Here is a 21,364-nt window from a genome sequence, read left to right as displayed (position 1 = left end):
CGATGACTTACTTAAACTTTCTGAATATATATCCTTGGATATCGTTCATTCCCCGTGAAGCTGGTTGCGTTCCCAAGACGTTCCTTAACCAAGCAAACCTCCCGGGGAGGCGATAGTACCACACTTTGTTATGAAATGGTGCAGCGAATTGAGTCTTATAGAATCCGTTCAATGCATGTTTAGGGATTAATGTGGCTAAAGTATGCACAATTCAACATTTAATATAAAATAAATACACATGTTTATGAAAATCTTTTTTTTTCCAACTACCATATTTGAAAAGTCTATATTCGAAACATTACGATGGTTCATCGTGTAGCCTGCTGACTTGGCCCGCCGAGACTCAATGAATTTCTAGAGGTAATGTAACACGTCGAGGAAGTCGAGCTAAGCGGAGCTAACCGCCTCAGCGATCTCCATGGGGATCGGTTGGAATACAAATCTACCGAGAAACAGGCGTATTAAAGACACACACCCCTTAAGGCCTCTAGTTTAATGTTTGTACTAAGATACAAAGATTGAAGACGGTCAAATAGGAGACGTTTTTTATAATACAGGATTTTTTATTTATCTGTTTCCCATGGCCAGATGATGTGACATAAGGGCCATGAATTGAAATCGAAGAGCAAGGTCCTTATAGGATGAATATGGTAAACAATTGCCTAGGCAGCCCCGTTAGCATTCCCCGGTAAGGACGCTTTAAGCGATTAACAATAAATTAACACGTTCTTAATGGGAAAAAGGCAACACCGATGAGGGTGGGCCGTCTAGAACTGCACACGATTAACAATATACCGCAGTTAAGGGGAGGGAGAGCTATTTCAATAATGACCTAGATGTTGTTAACGTTGGTGCCGAATGTAAGCCTCTGATTGAAGTCAAAAATACATGGTGGCTATCCCATTTTTCAGTAGTCGATATGAAAAGACACATTTTTTAATTAGTGCAATAAAAACAACTCTATCGCTCCCACAACGATTCTGCGATCAGGACACGCATACTCATTGACCCCAAAATTCATCGCAAAACCCACCATCCGATTATTATAAACAGACGCATAGGAATATGCCAGCATAAAGATATACAGTTAACCATGAATACACACACATACATACATACATACATACATACATACATACATACATACATACATACATACACTTACCCAAGCATACTATCTAATGGGAGGTTCTCAACAGGGCGGGCCGCATTGGGTTTTTGAAGTTTTCTACTTTATCTTGAATCTTTGTCTGATGGTGGCATTTGTTTATGACTCGCCGAAATCATTTCAAACAGAAAAAATGCGAAATATAAATAAAAAAGGTTAGTCTCAACATTATAGAATTTAAGGAGCATATATATATATATATATATATATATATATATATATATATATATATATATATATATATTTCTATATATATATATATGTATATTTATATATATATATATATATATATATATATATATATATATAATGTATGATACACACAACCAAACATTCATTCATACATAAAAAAGAAAAACTAATTCTATATTTATACTCTATACCAGTTCGGCATATATATATATATATATATATATATATATATATATATATATATATATATATATATATATAGAGAGAGAGAGAGAGAGAGAGAGAGACTAGTGGTAGATGCACCAATACTCTATGCCTGGGCGAATGGTGGCCTTGTAGAGCTACAGGGTACTCTCAGATATGAGTAGTTTACTGGAACGATACAGGGTGCCTACATTACTTAGAGCAGCAGAAAGCACCTGTTATATATACATATACATATATACATATACATATATATATATTTATATATATACATATATATATATATATATATATATATATATATATATATATATATATATATATATACTAGCAAAGATACCCGTGCTTCGCACGGAGCTTTGTTGCGCACTCGGGTACCAAAATCTGTGGGCACCTTTCCAGTAAGTTGATTTTGTAAGAGCAACGATTGCATAAGGTGATTAACATTTTAACTACCTCTTGTAGTGACTGAAATTCAATCAGGAACTTCACAAAACATTTTCATCAAAAAGGAAGGTTACTTGATGTTACATAGTAAATTTTTCATTGAAGTCATTTTCAACTCTTGCTTAAATTTTATCTTGCACATTCAATACTAAAAACTTACCACAATCAGATCATGTCAGTTTTTCCTCATATCCATTTCTCGAACTTTTCACTAAAGAGCCTCAGGGTAAACTACATTTCTGCTGCTTTGATTTGGAGCCAGAATGTAGAGTTTTTCTGAACTTCCTGTCCGGCTGATGGAGACGTAGAACATACCGTGACTGAAGCAGTCTGATGTCAAGTCTACGCCAATGGTGTTAAATGTCTGACCTTGACTTTTGTTTATGCTCATTGCAAAACACACCTTCACAGGAAATTGGAGTCTCCAGAATTTAAATGGAAGTACTGAGTCCGATGGAACTAAGGGGATCCTTGGCAGTAGAACGGTTTCGCCTTTGTAGGGACCACAGGAAATGGTGGCCTCAAGTACATTGGTGTGCAATCTGGTGATAACACATCTGGTTCCGTTTGTTGTTTTTGGCGGTTCCAAGGATCGAAGAATCATGATTGGCGATCCAATTTTGAGATTTAAAATGTGTGGAGGCATTCCAGATATCTCCAAAGAGTTTAAAAACTCCACAGGGTAGTGAACAGCTTCATATTCATTAGTAGCCGAATCAACTGACTTGTATTGCTTTGTGTCTCCTGGAAATTCATCCATTATTGAATTGTTCAAATGATTCACATTGCTGTTTAATGGCGAAATAATAGCCCTCTCAGCAAGCCAATCCGGTGATTTTCCATTGTTTTGCAGGTCTGGGTACACTTTGTCTTTCAGTTGCTTCTGATTACCGACACATTTACCAAGCGCAGTTGGAATCTTAATTGTGTCAGGTGAAGAAGTGATAGGAAACTGACCATTACCGATTTGGAGAAGCAATTTTGAGAAGTCTGCTGCAGCTGTGTTATCAGAGATATAGGCTCTCATATTAGTAGTCAGTCTCTTCACTATAACGTGCCTCCAGAGATAGGATTGTTTCAAACTTGCATTGACAATGTTAGCCCTTGTGCCATTTTTAACCACTGGGAGGATTTGACGGAAATCACCGCAAAATAAGGTTGGAATGCCACCCATGGGATTCTTGTTTCCTGTGATGTCTTGCAGTGTTCGGTCAATTGCTTCATAAGCACTCTTGTGCGTCATTGGGGCTTCGTCTACAATGATTGCAGAGGTGTCTCTAATTACATTTGCCAAGGCTGAGTTACCAGTAATTTTGCAAACTGGCTGATCCATTCGATGAGTATCCAAGGGTACTTTAAAAGTGCTGTGAAGAGTGCGGCCACCTTGTAGTAGAGTAGCAGCAATGCCACTGAATGCTGTTGCAAGCACAATCTTTCTCATGGATCTAATCTTTGCAAGGATCAAATTGATTACAAAAGTCTTGCCCGTACCACCTGGAGCATCAAGAAACATCATGTTTTTGTTCATTTCACCTTGTGCTTCCAACATTGCCATGAATGAATTGTAAACTTCTCTTTGAGAATCGGTCAGTTTTTCTTGCATATTTTCTGCTTGTAGGGAAGTTCTTCAAGATTATAAGTAACTTCACGTTGATACTCTCTCGCGAGTCTTTCATCTCTCCCTTGCATTGGTGCAGGTAATCCATAGCTTGCCAATGGTTGACCGCACATAAGGAGAACTTTTTCTTCAATTAGACAAAGAGTTTTATTGTAGATGTCCTCATTAAAATCTGCTTCTGGATTGTTAACTTCTTGCCTGTATCTGTGAAGAATGTCTTCAGATATTACATCACGAAAAGCCATCCAGATCTCAAGAGGATTTCTTGGCTCACAGGCTGTTAAAATTATCACAAATAGGCTTCGCAAATTTGAAGGTGATTGAGTGGCACTTGCCTCTCCTACTGCTTGATGCAAGTGATGGTCATTTTCTAGAAGGCCTCGAGCAAGGCACGCTGCTCTGTATGTTTCAAACACCTGACCATTGTATGCTCGCAAATTTTGAAATGAAGTTGGACCAGCAACCTCATTGAGCAACAGGCGTAAGAAATAACACTCCCCTGCTTTTGGACTAATCGTGTAGATTCTCCCAATGCATGGTGCCTTCCATACATCATCATTTTCAGTACCTTCAACTTATACCCCACGCATTCTTCTCATCCATTTCTTTGTCGATTTGTTTCAAGTGTAAAACTCAGGGACTTCTACGTATTTGAGACCCCTTGCAAAGTCATCCTCATGGCAGAGTTGAAAAAATGCTGTCAAAGTTGTGGCAGGCGGTGGACCTTGGGCTCGTTCCAGAGCAGTATCAGCTGAGAACATGACACGCTGCCCATTTTCAAGATGAACAGAAAGTTGTACAATTGGGGGGAAATGTTCATGGATGGGATGTTCCAATATCCTCCAGGCTGCCTCTGAACTGCCGACATACCTTGCATTCTGGAACTGCTGGATCTCATCCACAATGTGACTTTGTACTTGGCCTTGTTGGTTAGCTGCTCCATCAGTTCTTTGTAGTTCAAACACTGCTTGATCACATCCTTTATTCACGTATTTGAGGACATATTTGATGCTTTGGATCGAGCTGCAAATTTCTACGTTAATGTGAGCGTTGAACTGCTGATGGAGGACCTTGTTGTACGGAACAATCCACTGGTTTGTTATTTCTTGATTAACATACCAACCATTTCTCTTCATCCTTATTGCACCAGTCTGGCCTCCATCTTCTGGTTTTCTTCGCCTGTACTTGGGGTAAGAGTCTTGGCCTTGCTTGGTACACTGAAGAAATTCTTTTGGGTATTTTTTGGAACATTTGTTGTCAATCATACATGGACAATTTGGATTAAATGGTCCACAAGGTCCATGCACCATATGTGCCATCACTTTAGCATGAAGATCAGGATCTTCCTCTTTGTCAGGGATCTCTGCAGATATGCAGAGATCCATTTTTTCTGGTAGAAGTTTGTCCTCTGGGGCCTGCCAGGTGAGGATGTGTGCATGCGGCAGTCCTCTTTTTTGATATTCAATACTGTACAGGAAAGCCCTCAACTTGCCAAATCCTCCCTTTTTAATAAATTCAAGTAACTTTTTTAGCTTCTGCCAGAAAACCCTGGCAACAATATCTGGACGATCCTGAGGGTCTTGCCCTTGAAGACAATTTTCTGTAATTTCTGTCCACTTTGGATTTGTTGTGAACGTGATGAAGAGGTCGGCTCGGCCCATTCGCCGAACATATGCCATGGCATCACTTTGACGCTCAAACATGTATCGAGGGCCTCCTGTATAAGTTGCCGGAAGTACAACTCGTTGACCAAACTGTTCTGGATTCCCATCCTCCCTAAGAATTGAATCTCTCAAGTTGCTATAATTGTCAGCTCTCAGGGTCTGTTGCTCACGCCTCAGGAACTGTAAACGTTCTGTTTCAATCTTGCAGTACACATCCACCAGCCATTGTTGAAATAGCCTTCGGTACCAGAGAAAATAGTTTCCAGGCCGAGTCATTAAATGGTACGAATAAAATTGCTGTTGGGTAACTTTTCGCCCATTGGATGCCTTCATGTAGATGTTGTAAGATGGAGAACCATAGGGGTACATTAACGGGTACATTAAAGTATTGTAGAGGGGATGTAGTTCGGAGATCCATTTTAATGTATCATTTCTAAAACGCAAGACAATATCCCGGTTAGCTGTTGGTTCATTCTCCATTAATATTCCAATCTCATACGTTGTTGTTGGAGCATTGAATCGCCGTGGATGCTCTTCTTGCGGCCTTCGGTCTTCCCTTATGACAACTTTATGTTCTACCAAGTGTTCTTCTTCAATCCTCTCCTTTGTTGTTTTCAGCTGACAAATAAAGCTGTTGTTCTCATGTAAAAATTCAGTCAGACTTTGGAGAATGTCTCTATTGAGTCTACTGTCACGTCCCCGATTATGTAGTTCCTCTTCCAGACTATCCAAGAAGTAGACTTGAATAAACTTTGCTGTTTCATCTTCAGGTGGTAAAAGACTCCCAATCTGGTGGCAAACCTGGCCTCGAATTCTAAAAGAAGGATTCCACCCATGTACTGCCGCAATTTTGTGACCAAATGATGTCATTGCAAAACAATTGTTATAACTGCGTAGATTTTGCAGAAAATCTTTAGAGATGGGACCATTGCCGGAGAGCAAATCTTGAAGCAACTGAGGCAGTGGTGGAAAGCTATCAAGCACAACTTTGCCAGAAGAACAACAACAACCAGGGGTTTCTCCTTTAAATTTTACAGCTGAGCAATGTTGACATACTTTGTCCATTTTTCCTATATCAGCTGTAGTGAGAGAGTCATTTTTGTTGTAGAGCAATCCTTTTCTATTGCAGTGTTCTATTTCATGGTGTCTCAAAGCAGTCATTCGTTGTCTAGCTGCCTCGTTTTCTGTCAATTGCTGGGGCAAAGTCATACTCTCTCTCCATGCAGCCTCTCGTTGTTGCCCTTGGTATAGGCGAAAGCTTCGTTGGGTTTCCGATTCATTCTGATGTCGTTGAGCCACTCTCAACTCACCTTGTGTACGTCTACTTACCTCATATAATTCATTCGATCGTAATATTGCTTCTCTTTCCAGTGCATATCTTTGCCTTTCTTGAATTTCATCTTGTGATGAATTTAACCGCCTTACAGCATGTCTAGTTCTGTCAGCTTCACGTTGGGTTTCTCTTTCCAAATCTGACAGTCTTGCTCTCCTTTCTCTTTGACGTATCCTGTTAAGTTCTAGACGTCTTTCTCTATCTGAATTGTTTTCATTGGAGCGAATTGCAGCAACTCTTAGTCTATTAGCTTCCAATCTTTCCATTCTTTCTTCCTCACTTTCGTTTCTACTTCGTTTGGGTGGCATAATTTCGGTTTTAAACGGAATTGTTTAACGATATTAATGATTGTAAATTAATTAAGCGTAAAGGAAATGTATACTAACTGAAATGGACGAACTATAAATAATATTTCTGAATAGTACAATTATAAACAATTATATTGTACCTATTTACTATGCCTCCCCACGGGACAGAGTTAGACACCAGGGTCGTTTTTTAACGTGGAGAAAAGGTACAAAAATAAAAATTGTCTCAGTCGTGAAGGATTTCTCCTCCACCGAAAGAGAACAAGAAAATGAAGTGCAGCATCTGAAGAACAGATACTACACTTTGATCTTGACCAAAAGGAATGAATAAAAGCGACCTACGTGTGACTCATTACTTCCGGGTGTAAACGTCACAGTCTAAAAGTAATAATTAAAAAGAAAAGTAAATGTAAAATAAATGTAATACCAACTTAGGTTAACTAAGTAAACAGTACAATTAAAACAGTTCTATTAAAACAAATAATTACTAAGATCTAGGTAATTGTTAGTCTCATTGTTATGGTTTTAAAGAAAAAAATGTGTAAAAAAAGTTCTGCTTTTGTGAGTACGTGTATTTCTTTTAAATTACATAACCTTTTTATTTTATTATTTATATCTCTTTTAAATTTATATATTTTGTTAGTAAACTGGAAGAAATTCAGTTGAATAAAACCTTGTTCGTGTTCTTTACGTTAAACTCATATTTTTATAAAAGGTTCATCCGGTTTAAAGAAAGCGCTAAGTTTAAATAAGACTGGAAATAACTAATTCAATATATAAATAGAAAAATGAAATAAATATAAGCTTTAAGTCTTAAGATAGTAATAATCAAAATGTAATAAATTATTTGTAGTTCAAATCTATGATAAACAGGCTTTCGAAATAGGCTCGACCAGAAAGATTAAATTGGAACGAAATTATAATCTCCGTGCCATTTTCAAAACAACCCCACAAAAGTAACGGTATCCTGCAGTTGGTTAAATGACAATGGTTGTAAGAAAAATGTAAAAGAAAATGCGCTTATCTGTTTATTTTGACCTGTTTTATTTAATTAAAAAAAAATTGGCTATAACTGGAAGAGAGCGTTATGTTTTGGGGGTTGTTTAAAAAATAGAATGGAAATAAAGTTAGTTCCGTTTTAATTGTGTTTAATTGCGGCAAGCGCTAACAAAATCGAAAAATCAGTTTACATTCGAAATGTTAACTTTTATAGGTTTACAGGTTTGCTGACAAGGCTGGGGGTGTTTAATACAATTATTTTACTAAATTGATTTTTTTCATTTAAAAATAAAATTATTTATTTTTTAATAAAGTTTTATTTTAAAATATTTGTTTTTGTTTATTTATATAAAATTACGATAGTTGAATTGTATTCTTTCAATTATATTGGCAAGTAAAATATAAAAGATTAAAACGGAACGAAATTGAAATTTCCATTACATTTTCAATACAATCCCAAAACATAAAGCTTTGCTCGCCAATGAATTGTTTTGATAATATACGTAAAGTGAAATAAATCGAATATAAAATTAAATGAAAATATATTAAATAATTAAATGTTAAATAGATTTTGTAAATAGTACAGTTGAAATGATTAGAATATTTCCAATATGTAATAAGGTCGAGGTAATTAGTTAAAGAGATTTAATATAATGTGATATGCAAATGAGCATAAGTCATTCGATATGGGGGTGGTTTGTAGACTAGTATATAAAGAAATTAGGCATAGATTCTTATGTCTCCGATAACAGAAACATCCTAAAATGGGTTCTAATGTTTCTCTACCAGGAGAGATCTACCCTCTTACCTCCTTTATATTTCGTTGATGATGGAGAGCTGTACACACAGACAGAAACACACGAACCCTATTACTTTATAAAAATATATATATATATATATATATATATATATATATATGAAATAGAATGGGGCTGGAAGGACCTGAATACTCAACGTCTCGCTCGATTTATGCGGGCTTTTCAAGAGGGATGGTCATTGACGAGAGAGTCGGAAGATTTGGGGCTATATAAAATGATGGGGGAGAGCAGCGTGTTTTCCTTATGTAAATTTCATGTCTATATACATATATATACATTTTATGAGAGAAAATAAATTAGAGTAAACTAGCGCAGTGGATTACGTCTAAAAGTTAAAATATCGTAGAGATTAAAAAGATTGCGTCTGGAAATATAACCGCGATAGATTAAGTAAATAAAATGAAACGAGATTACGAAGGGAGTTTTTAAAAATTTGAAGATAATTGAATTGACAAATGCAAAAAGGAAAGCACTAAAAATTTACCATTCCCTAAATAGCCAGACACACAACAGACAATTAACATTACCAACTAATAAAAATAACGACACAATCTATAAGAACCTAAATAAGACAGGCATTCAAATAACAAAACTAAACTCTTTAACAATTAGGGATATACCACTTACAATCATGACTAATACCAACACTAACACCAAAGCCGGAATATATTCCATAGCCTGCCTTGATTATGGAAGAATATACGTAGGAGAAACTCAACGTAATTTAAATAAAAGAATATATGAACACTAAAAAAGATGTAAAAAAACAACAATACACTCAACGCCATATCTTGTCACATCATGAAGAACGACCACCATTTTGATTTTAACAAATCAACTTTCCTTAAACACATACATAACAGATCCACACGACGTTTAATTGAGTCGGCTATAATCTCCCATTCCAACAATATAATTAAACAAAGAAAAGTTTTTTTTCCACGTTGCTCCCCATCTGTCGAAAATAATTATTAGAGAGAACAATTTAGACACCGGTTAAACTCGACACACACACACACACACACACACACACACACACACACACACACACACACACACACACACACACACACACACACATATATATATATAAATATATATATATATATATATATATATATATATACACAGGGTGTCCGTAAAGTTACTATACAGTCTTACAAGTTACTATACAGTCTTACAAGTTACTATACAGACACCCTGTAATATATTAACAGTACAGTAAGATATTGTATTAAAATATTTATTCGTAACAAAAGAAATAAAAAGTTAGCTTGCGTGGCATGCTTGATTAAATAAACCTGTAAAAAATAAATATTAACTATTAATACAAATATAATACAATAAAACAATAAGACTGTATAGTAACTTTACGGACACCCTGTATATATATATATATATATATATATATATATATATATATATATATATATATATATATATATATATATATATATATATATATATATATATATATGTGCAGGGTGACCCCCACAAAAAAACAAAAAACAAAAGCTGAATGGAGGCCATCTATGCTGTAGAACGGAGAAAAAAAAGGCCAAAAACCCTAGTGTTTTGATGTGATGTTTTGAATATAATAAAATACTAAGAAACTGGGCCTAATTAGAGTTGGGCCCGTTTTTTTGGGGTCACCCTGTATCTATCTATCTATCTATCTATCTATCTATCTATCTATCTATCTATCTATCTAAATAAATATATATTTATAAAGTGAACGTGTGTGTCTGTGTGTGTGTGTTTGTGTACATTTCCCTATGCAATAACTCTGTCAATTTTTAGTCTACAGACTCGAAATTTGATATACAGGGTACTGAGATTTGGGGAAATCGACGTAATCGGTTTTTGGCCAAGAATTTCGCTGTTTAGGGGGTCATAATTCAACGATTTGACCTTTGAGGACTCTACCGAACTACTCCCACAATTCTGGGTCTAAACACTTGAAATTTTAGATATAGATTCTTTGGACATGGATCTAACTTAATAACTTGATTTCAGCTTAAGACAATAAATGTTAAGGCGTCATAATAGGGGTCAAAATTTAAAAAAATGACGGCTTTTTTTTTGCTCAACATACACCTCTAAATACCCGGACAACGCTGGGCACCCATGATAGTATATATATATAAAAGTGCACGTATCTGTGTGTGCCTGTGTGTGTGTGTGTGTGTGTGTGTGTGTGTGTGTGTGTGTGTGTGTGTACATTTCCAACGCAATAACTCTGCTAATTTCCAGTCTACGGACTCGAAATTTGATATACAGGGTACTAAATATTGGGAAAATTTTGTAATCCGTTTTCGGCCAGAAATCTTGCTGTTAAAGGGTCAAAGTTCAACGATTTGACCTTTGAGAACTCTACCAAACTCCTCCGACACTTGAAATTTTAGATATAGGTCCATTGGACATGGGTCTAACTTAATAACTTGATGTGAGCCCAAAACAATAAATAAAGGAGTCAAAATAGGGGTCAAACTAAAAAAAATTGACCGCCTTTTTTTTTTTGCTCAACATCCACCTCCAAACACCCGAGCAACGCCGGGCTGAAATGTTAGTATATATATAAAAGTGAACGTGTCCGTGTCTCTGTGTGTCTGCGTGTCTGTGTGACTGTGTACATTTCCCTACGCAACAACCCTGTCAATTTTATGTCTCCAGACTCGAAATTTGATATACAGGGTACTGAGATGTGGAAAAACCGACGTGACTGAATTTCGGCCAGAAATTAGGCGATTAAGGGGTCAAAGTTCAACGATTTAACCTTTGAGAAAACTTGAAATTTTAAATATAGGTTCCTTGCACATGGATCTACCTAAATAACTTGATTTGAGCCCAAAACAATAAATGTTAAGGGATCATAATAGGGTCAAAGTTTATAAAATTGACCGTTTTTTATTTTTACTCAACATTCACCCCCAAATACCTGGGCAACGCCGGGCTGAAATGCTATTATATCTATAAAAGTGAAAGTGTGTGCGTGTGTGGGTATTTGTGTGTCTGTCTGTCTGTCTGTGTGTCTGTTTACATTTTCGTACATAATAACTCTGTCAATTCTCAGTCTACAGATTCGATATTTGATATACAGTGTACTGAGATTTGGGAAAATCGTTGTGATCGGTATCCGGCCAGAAATTTCGCTGTTAAGGTATCAAAGTTCAACGATTTGACCCTTGAGAACTCTACCAAATTCCTCCGACAATTATGGGTCTAAACACTTGAAATTTTAGATATAGGTTCCTTGGACGTGGATCTAACTTAATAACGGGCGTAAATGCTAGTATATATATATATATATATATATATATATATATATATATATATATATATATATATATATATGAAAATAATTGAAATAGTATTTTGACGAAATAGAGAAATTAAATGGAATTAACCGAGTTATGTGTCCATCAACGTTTCATCTTTATTTTATCCAAAGTCTCGAAATAAAGACGAAACGTTGATGAACGCATAACTCGCTTGTTCCTTTTTATTTCTCTCTCTCTCTCTCTCTCTCTCTCACGAAAATTGAAACTGTAAGTTGAAATTTATAATCAAAATTTATTGTTCGATTGAATACTCCAAAAAACCATTTACAAAGTCCTTTTTTTTTGGGACTATTGCCCTTTCCGAAAAAGCAATTTCCATTATTTCAGCTGCTTTGAAATCTTTCCAACCAGACTATAACTATTAACCTCACACTGGATTTAATTTTGGACTTCATTCTCTCTAAAGAATAATTTGTCCTTTCAGATTACCTCGAGAGAATCTTCCTGCAAGCTGAAATATTCGCGGTTTGTTTTTATATATTGTTCTACATATCCAACATCTTTTCACTTGTTTTTCCTGCCAATTTATGACTATAATATATTACGGTTTCACTTAATGCCAAACCAGCAAATTCTAGCATTGCTGCAAATATAATTTGCTGATTTCTTTCTGTCCTCTGATGAGAAGAATAGCAAGAATAGCTCCGCGGAATAAGGACTTTGTTAATTATTTTTTTTTTAGTATGCTGTCGAACAATAAATTTCGAATGTAAATTTCAACCTAGAGTTTAAATTTTCTTTCTCTTATAATAAGCTCTGCTCTCTATTGGGTATTGAGCATTTTTTTTTATTCAGTTGGGATTAAATTATGTATATATAAATACTGTTATTTATATTAGATAAAATTTTACCATTGCGTATATCAGGTAAACACTACATCCTTTTGATTTCATTATATATATATATATATATATATATATATATATATATATATATATATATATATATATGATATTTACACATATATGCATACCTACCAAATAGAAACCAATACCAACCTCTGATAGGGATTTTAATTGTGAATTTACTTTTAACCTCAGCGTAATTTTTAAGGGGGGAGGGAAAGGCTTTGTTGTTGAATACAAGGCAGTTTTTCTTTCTCTGCGGTACTTGTCAGGCCATCAAATACTTTCCCGTCACGATTTTATACCCGGTTGAGTAAGCAGACGTATGTACCGAATGACCTTCGCGGTCTGCCAATAATAACATTTTCATAAGGGATGTGACGAAGGATATACATTATGTTATAATACCTTTATATAAACAAAAACGATTAGTCGAGAGATACGCCCGTTTAATTAGCGTGCTCGGTGATAAAAAAACTATTTCAAAATACAGCGTGACTGACCAACGGATCAATCGATTGAAAAACAGATCATTTGATTAAGATGACTGCACGCACCTGCTATTTCCAACTAAGACTGATTTTCATTTAAGAAAACGGAGGACTTTCATTGATTTCGTTACGGAAGCCGCTGTGTATTTTCTTGATGAAGACTCTTATATGAGTCCAAAATTAGGATTCAAATGAATATGTTCATTTAAAAAAAAAAAAAAAAATGAGCATTCGGACTCGTCTTAAGCGTTATATTTTCATAATCGTGTACGTTCCTCCAGTCAAGTAAAAGAATAATAACCAGACAGTGCCAATCTCATGTCATTGTCTTTTTGTGGCAAGCTTACAAAGGAGAGTAGAAAGGGTTTAAATAATTTTGGAAAATGCTGCTCAACTGGTAAAATCACAACCAAATATAATGCACAATTGAGAATTGTATTTTTTAATCTAAGTAAATCTTATTTTAAGGATAAAGAATAAACGAAAATAATACTAATATCTATTCTTGTAGTTCTATCTGTCGTGTATCGTGGCATGTTCCTGTCGTAGATGAAATCATCGTTATGTTCACCATAGGCTTCGGTACATTATTGTTCCTATCTTTTGAGACATCATATTTGAACTTGGCAGAATACATGGGATGGGTTGCTATTACTTTCTCCAGCGCACAGGCATCCTACTCACCTGTTTGGGCCTATCTGTTGTGCTTAGATCACCCGCATAGCTGCAGTTGAATAATGTAACTCTTGAAACCATAGAACCGTTGATTTGCTAGAGATTCATTCTCCTTCATGGCCATCTAACTTACTGCTACCGACGTCATAAAATTTACCTTCTCCAAGATGCATGTCTTGACTAAGTCTAGGAGTGCATCCCTGCCAGTGAATTAATACGCCTCCAGATACCAACCTGGAAATTTCTTATGACACGGCGCGGCACATACAACGCATAGCCTTCCGAAATGGTCACCCGTCTGGTACTGGCCAGGCTTATCGTTGCTTAACTTCGGTGATCTGGCGGGAACTGGTGTGTCAACGTGATTGTGCCGGGGGGGGGGAGAGCACGTGGTTGCACGCAAGAACAAAAGGTGTTGGCGCTCTTCTATTGTGATGAAAGCAAAAGTGATGATTCTTTTGCAAATGGTCACAATGACTGCTACTTGGCGCCGCTTTTGTTGTTTTTGTTGTTGTTACTGAGCATCGTTAATTCATTTCAAATTATTAATGTTGGCATTCGTTTCCTCCGATATCTTTCTAGTTAGAATTCTTTCTAGGAAGACATCGATTACTTACGGGAGGAACCAGGTGAAAAAATGGACAATAACTTTCGAACTTTGCACACTTGAGTTGTCAGTTCGCGCAGTTAACCACTTAGCCACCACCACCTCCATTGTGGTTCTGCTATTTCTTTAAAAGCTTGATACAAGCCAACAATTCAGAATTCAGTCTTTAAGCTGTAAGCATCAGCTGCTGTTGCTGATGCTGCTGTTGCTATCGATTATTCCTATTTACTTGCCTCCCCACGAGAGCAGAGTTAGACACAAGATCGGTTTTTAATGTGGGGGAAATCCTGCTCCCCAGAAAGGGTCACTCTGGATAGGAATAGAAATAAAAATTCTCAGTCATAAAGGATTTCTCCCTCCATTGACCGAAGACAGAAGAAGTGAAGTGTAGCATCAGAACAGATACAACACTGATCTTGGACAGAAGTGTTGTTGCTGAGCATCGTTCATTTATTTTGAATGTATCAAATAATTATTGCTGCCATTCGTTTCGCCGATATCTTTCTAGCAAGAACTAGCTGGCAGCCCGGTGTTGCCCGGTTGTACAATACGCTTAAACATGATTTTTTAATTTATGCAGATTGCGTATATATTGTAGAATAAGTCCTCGATTGATTGATATATATTACGAGGAATAATTTGTCCGGTGGACAAATTCGTCAAAAAAAAAAAAAAAAAAAATGAAAAAAAAAAATATACATCGTTCATTAAATTCCGTCGGTGTTTGTTTACAATATTACGTCAGCTGATATTTGGGCTTGACGATGAATGCCCTAGGAAAGTCACTTCTGATTAATGTTTAGTTCTAAAATATGCAAACAAATAAATGATTTGCGGCAATTTTAAATGGTACCCCTTCTTTTATCGTAAATTAAACTCACTGATAGAAAAAATATTAAAATAAAATGTTGAGGTATGCTCGAGCTTGAACAAGAAATTATTCGATTTTTAGTCGAAGCGCTACCACTAAGCAATATCTCCAGATTACAATAACTCTGGGTTTTTTAAAAAAAAATTATTATTTTTTTGTTTTTTTTTAATAAGAAATGATTTGTTGAAATTTTATTATCTCCCTTGCCCGGTGTAACGTAAAATATTCCCATATAAAAATTATTCATTTTTATTTATAAGAGAGGAAAACAATTTTTGAGATCAGATTTTTCGATTTTGCGATACTTATCGGATGGATTTCTGTACAAAACATATCTAAGAAAACTGCCTAACATATAAAGTAGCTTTGGGTAAATTTTAAAAAGACAGGCTCATCCGTTTCGGTACACACGAGGAAAGAACTCACACACATACAAAGTGACTTTTACACAATAATTTAGATTCTTTATAGAAAGACATAAAGCACTTACAAGAGTGACCTCATAAAGGTTGCTAAGAAATCTATGTGGAACGAACTGGATTCGAACTTCGCACACGCACGTCGTCAGTGCGCGTCATTAGCCAGAATGACGCTTCGGGGAGGGGCACGATGGAACTACTTGAAAAATAGATTTAAATTTGCGTTGTTGATGACGTATGCCAAAATTAAGTCTCCTCTCATCTTCCATTGTTGGAGTGAGAAACGACTCAAGACTCAGTCTTTGGAGTCGCACTTTTCTAGACGTGGAGAGTTCCGTGTCCATTCTGGTTGTATTGAGGTTATATGAATAGCTTTGAGAAATTCGTTGAGAGCCAGATGGACACGCTTGCTTTCAAACTAACTCTTTACCTGTGGATTGAAAGCATCGCGCTAATATCAATCTAGTTGCAAGCCGACGAGAGAAACCCCTTACCCTGTAAACACACACACACATACACGGAGAGAGAAAGAGAGAGAGAGAGAGAGAGAGAGAGAGAGAGAGAGAGAGAGAGAGAGGAGCATCATCCTCTCAAGATAAGCGGTTAATCCTGTTCTTGCGTATATCGTCAAACATATAATTTCGAACTTCAAAGGGCCGACCTGAAAGATTGTTAATAAGGTTCCAGGTGGGTGGCGGTCTTTTATCTTCATTGATTCTCATTAACATTTAGATGGGCTCCATTCACCCCCCCCCTTCCCGCCCCAGCCACCATCTGTGTGAAACAAATTTAGATAGCAACCTTTTCATGTTTGGATTTAAACATATCCGCGCCTTTGTTGTGTTAATTGATGTAAAACCGTGTCCCCATTTACTTGCCTATTCGAAAGGACAGGGTGTGACAAAAGGTCGGATTTATATGTGGGGAAATTCCAGTTCTTCGAAACGGTGCACTCTGATTTATGGCACAGAAATACAACTGAACTCAGTCTAGAAGCATTTCTTCTTTGACTGAACTAGTACACAAAACATGAACTGTTGTATTAGAACAGATATTACAATTTAAGTTTAACCAAGAGGCCGCAATTTGCAACATCGGCGTGTGATAAGCTTAGTATTACGGCCTCTTCAAAAGGTTAGATACAAGGTCAGGTAAGGTTTTGAGAAGCCAGTATACCGGGGGAAGTGCTCTGTACCCTGACCAACATCGTTAGCTTTTTCTGGCACGATCGTCTCGAGTGATTAGCAATAATTCTATGTTACTAAAAGGATGTCAAACCGAATGTCAGATACTATGACAAATGACTGCAACCACGTTTATTTCTCATAAACTAGCGGAGGAGGAAGTGGGAGGACGCCGTGCTTTGCTCGGTCATAAAATACGCTTAAATATGATATTTTAATTTGTCCAGATTTCGTATATATTATTATAGATTCGTGATTTTAAAGGTAAAAAATTGTAGGTGCCATCAGTTAGAATCGTTAATGACATTACCACTGTACAAACCTGACACGCATATAAACCGATTAAAAATATAAAAATAAAAAATAAACTAAGATGAATATACAAAATGTTTAACGATTTTTTCAATTGTCACCCATTTTTGACCCCTTAAAGCAATTTTAACCAGCTAAAGACTCATAAAACAACGTCCCGTTAAAAATCTAATTATTTGAGGCCCCTAGTGCCGTTCTGCGACTTTTAGTTTCGGGAGAGATAGAGTTTGAAAATATGGATACAGACAGAGATAACTTAACAGACAGACATATAACCGTTTATATATTAGATTAAATTAACCAAAGACAAGTTATATGAAGCAAGTAAAAATAATTAAAAAAAAAATTTTTTTTAAGCAGCGCAAACATTTAGAAATAATCGGATTCTGGCCTCTTTCTGAGCATGCCTATTCAAGCGGGGACGTTTTTAGTGCTGATTGCTTCTCATTTCCGTTGGTTTTTGAGGATTTATTAATACAGTACATACATCTCCGACTTTTCCTTATTCATAAAATTAAGAACCAAACTTTACATTAACGAGCCCTACTAAAAATATACACGGGGTTTCTATCGCGCGACATGTTATAAAAACCCTTAAGCGTTCAAAGCATCTGGACATTTTCTCATTTATCATCCCGCATCATCTCAAATATTCCACCTTTAAGGGACTATCTACGTTAGTTTGTGACAGGTATCTCTCTGTAGACAAAACAGTTGTTTGTCTTGATTCAGCAGATTACAGTTTATATAATACACCACACTTTCTTTTTGTAATTATATAAAAAATTATCATTTGAAATGTGGTTGCAGTATTGATTACGCAAGTAGCACCGTAGCAGTTTTGGTTGCCCCTGGCGTTTATAGACAGTTATACACCTGTTGTCGTTGATAATCCAAGTTTTAGATCGTTTCTGGATACAATAACTCGGTTGTTGATGTTCAAATATTTATTAATACATAAAAAAAAACACCTTTCTATCTATTTTAAATAATATATACAAAACTTTTTAAAATTTCAAGCAATATAAATAGAACTGTTTTTTAATTGATTTTAAACAATGTGAAGTTTTGTATTTTTAATTTTAAACAATATGAAGTTTTGTATTTTTTATTTTAAACAATGTAAATATAATATTTTCATGATTTTAAACAATACATACCTGTTTATTTTTTATTTTTAACTATATAAAGAGAAGTTTTTGTATAACTTTGTACAATATAAACGTTTTATTCTTAATTTTAAACAATATAAATAGAATTTTTAAACAAATATTAATCAGGGATGATTTTGATTATATGAGGAAGGACTCCCCCCTAACACCATGTACGGTTTTAGTGTCCCAAATTTTTCAGAATTATCTCGATTGTATTTTTATTGCCAGTTGGAACCGTTTTCCATAAAAAATAAAGCAAATATGTTTTTTCTGATGTAAAAACCAAAACAAAACAAAAACCTACTTGATCAACTTACATATTAAAAAAAAATATTTGGTATTTTGTTTACGACTAAAGCAAGCGTAGTTTATATTATAAAAAGAAATCAAAATCTACGTTTTTGGCTGATATGTTTTAACGGTCTTTAACGATAGTATAAAAGAAGGAATTAAAAAAAATAATTAAAAAATTAACTTTTAGAGTGGTGATAACTTTCCTATATAAATTTAAGGTAAAATCAGAACCCACTTCTTGGCATCGTAACGTAATAGTAGACATGTAATCGTTAGCATTTTTTCAAGCTTTGTGGCTGGGAGAGGGCAAAAAGAGAGAACGGAATGGTGTGAGATCATAACCTCCAAACATTTAAAAAAAAAATACGTAGAAACACTTCAAATCGTGTGTGTGGAGGGATTCATTTTTGAAGAGTTGCTTTGAAAAGATCTAACAGTTAAATATTAGTCAATTAATTACTTCCCCGATCTTTTTAAGGCTGTTAACAAACACACAAAAAAAAAACTGGGGGGGGGGCATGTACAATGCAAATTCTCTCCTTGTATTTTTTCCTTTTCGTCTTATTTCAATTTTTTTTTTCAATGGGCGACACCCCTCTTATATAAAAGATTTTTCATTTAACCTAATGTAAACGATGTTAAGACCTTTATATTATCCAATGTATTCCATATTGTTTTCACTGGTCGCTATGTTTGTTTTCGCACGCGCGTACATTCAATTTTTTTGCGCGTTTATACATAAATTCTGTTTAGTGACTTGCACTTTTATACATTAATTCTGTATACTCACTATTCCATAGAAAGCTATAATATATACTGACTGGCTGATCCTATCTTAGTAGAAAATGGTGTTAAGCAGGGAGACATTCCAGCACCCACACTCTTTGCGCTATATTTCACCACGGTCTTTCGGATAGTATTTGGGGGTTGTTCTGATGGTGTCTATATTCGTTATCGAACTACTGGGGTGGGGGGTTGTTCAACATTAGGCGCTTCAATGCAAGTACAAAGGTACTCAACAACACGATCCGTGACTTGCTCTATGTGGATGACTGTGATCTGGTGGCTCATACGGTGGCTGATATGCAGCATCTTATGAACGCCTTTGCGGTTGCCTGCAACACATTGGGCTTGACCATCAATTTGACAAAAAAAAACAAAAAAAAAAAAAACTGTCTTAATGTATCAGGCTGCTCCGGGCATGCCATACTATGAGCCATAAGTTTATATCTATATTTATATAGGATAGCGGTTGTCACTAAGTTTGTATACTTGGGTAGCACACTAAGTATGTCCGGTGCCCTGGATGATGAGGCGTCGTTACGGATCAGCAGGGCAACTGATGCTTTCGGAAAGTTGGACGGGCATTTGTGGAGACGTCATGGGATCTTGCTGCCAACTAAGATTACGGTTTATGCCGCATGCGTTCTCTCTGCTCTTCTCTATGCCTGTGAAACTTGGACAACATACAGGAAGCATTTGAGACGTCTCGAGCGGTTTCACCAGATGTGCCTACGGCGAATCTTAGGCGTGGGTTGGCAGTTGTATGTCAATTATGTGGAGGTGCTTGAAAGGGCCCAGTGTCTAAGCATTAAAGCTCACATTATCAAGCATAGACTGAGATGGAGTGGACATATGGTGAGGATGTTAGACAGTCGACTTCCCAAACAACTCCTTTATTGCGAGCTCGCCGAGGAAAGACGTCTTGCTCAAAAGCCTAAAATAAGATTCAAAGATTGTTTGAGCTCTACCTTAAAAAAAATGTGAGATAGATGAAAGAACCTGGGAGAGTCTTGCTTTGGATCGCGGAGAGTGGAGAAGGACCTTGCGGGGAGGTATGGGCAAGTTTGAGGCAGATCGAACCCAATATGAGCGGCTGAAGCGTGATATTCGGAAAGGGAGGGCAAAAGGAGCCATGGATGGGGGGGGCGCCAAATTGGTCTGGGGTGTGAGGTGTGCGGAAGATTATGTCTGAGCAGAGCTGGGCTGATGAGTCACCAGACTACTCATTGGCGCAGTGGGCCACAAATCAGTCTTGTGTTGTCAGAGCTAAACTGTGTCAACTGCGGGCGGACGTACAAAAAAGCAGGTGGTTTGAAGCGGCATTTGATTATACATAGAAGTGAACATCAAGAACGTGTTGCTAGTGACGCACATGTCTGCACAATGTGTGCCAAAGAATACCAGAATTTGGCAGGGCTTAAAAGCCACCTTCGTGCTGCCCATCACTGAATTTTTCGTGTTTCTGTATATCTTTTTGTGCTATATCAAGTAATGGCAATGTTCGAAAACGAATTTGCTGCCATCATATGTATGTATATATATACATGCATATAGGTGTATATATATATAAGGCCCAATAGTCTTCTCCGTTACTGCACACTATAAAGTGCACTTTTGGGATGCAACTGCCTTTGGAT

This window comes from Euprymna scolopes, chromosome 37 (assembly GCF_053919585.1).
Source record: "Euprymna scolopes isolate OS-2025 chromosome 37, ASM5391958v1, whole genome shotgun sequence".
NCBI classification, from domain to species: domain Eukaryota; kingdom Metazoa; phylum Mollusca; class Cephalopoda; order Sepiida; family Sepiolidae; genus Euprymna; species Euprymna scolopes.
Note: the sequence above shows the minus strand (reverse complement) of the source record.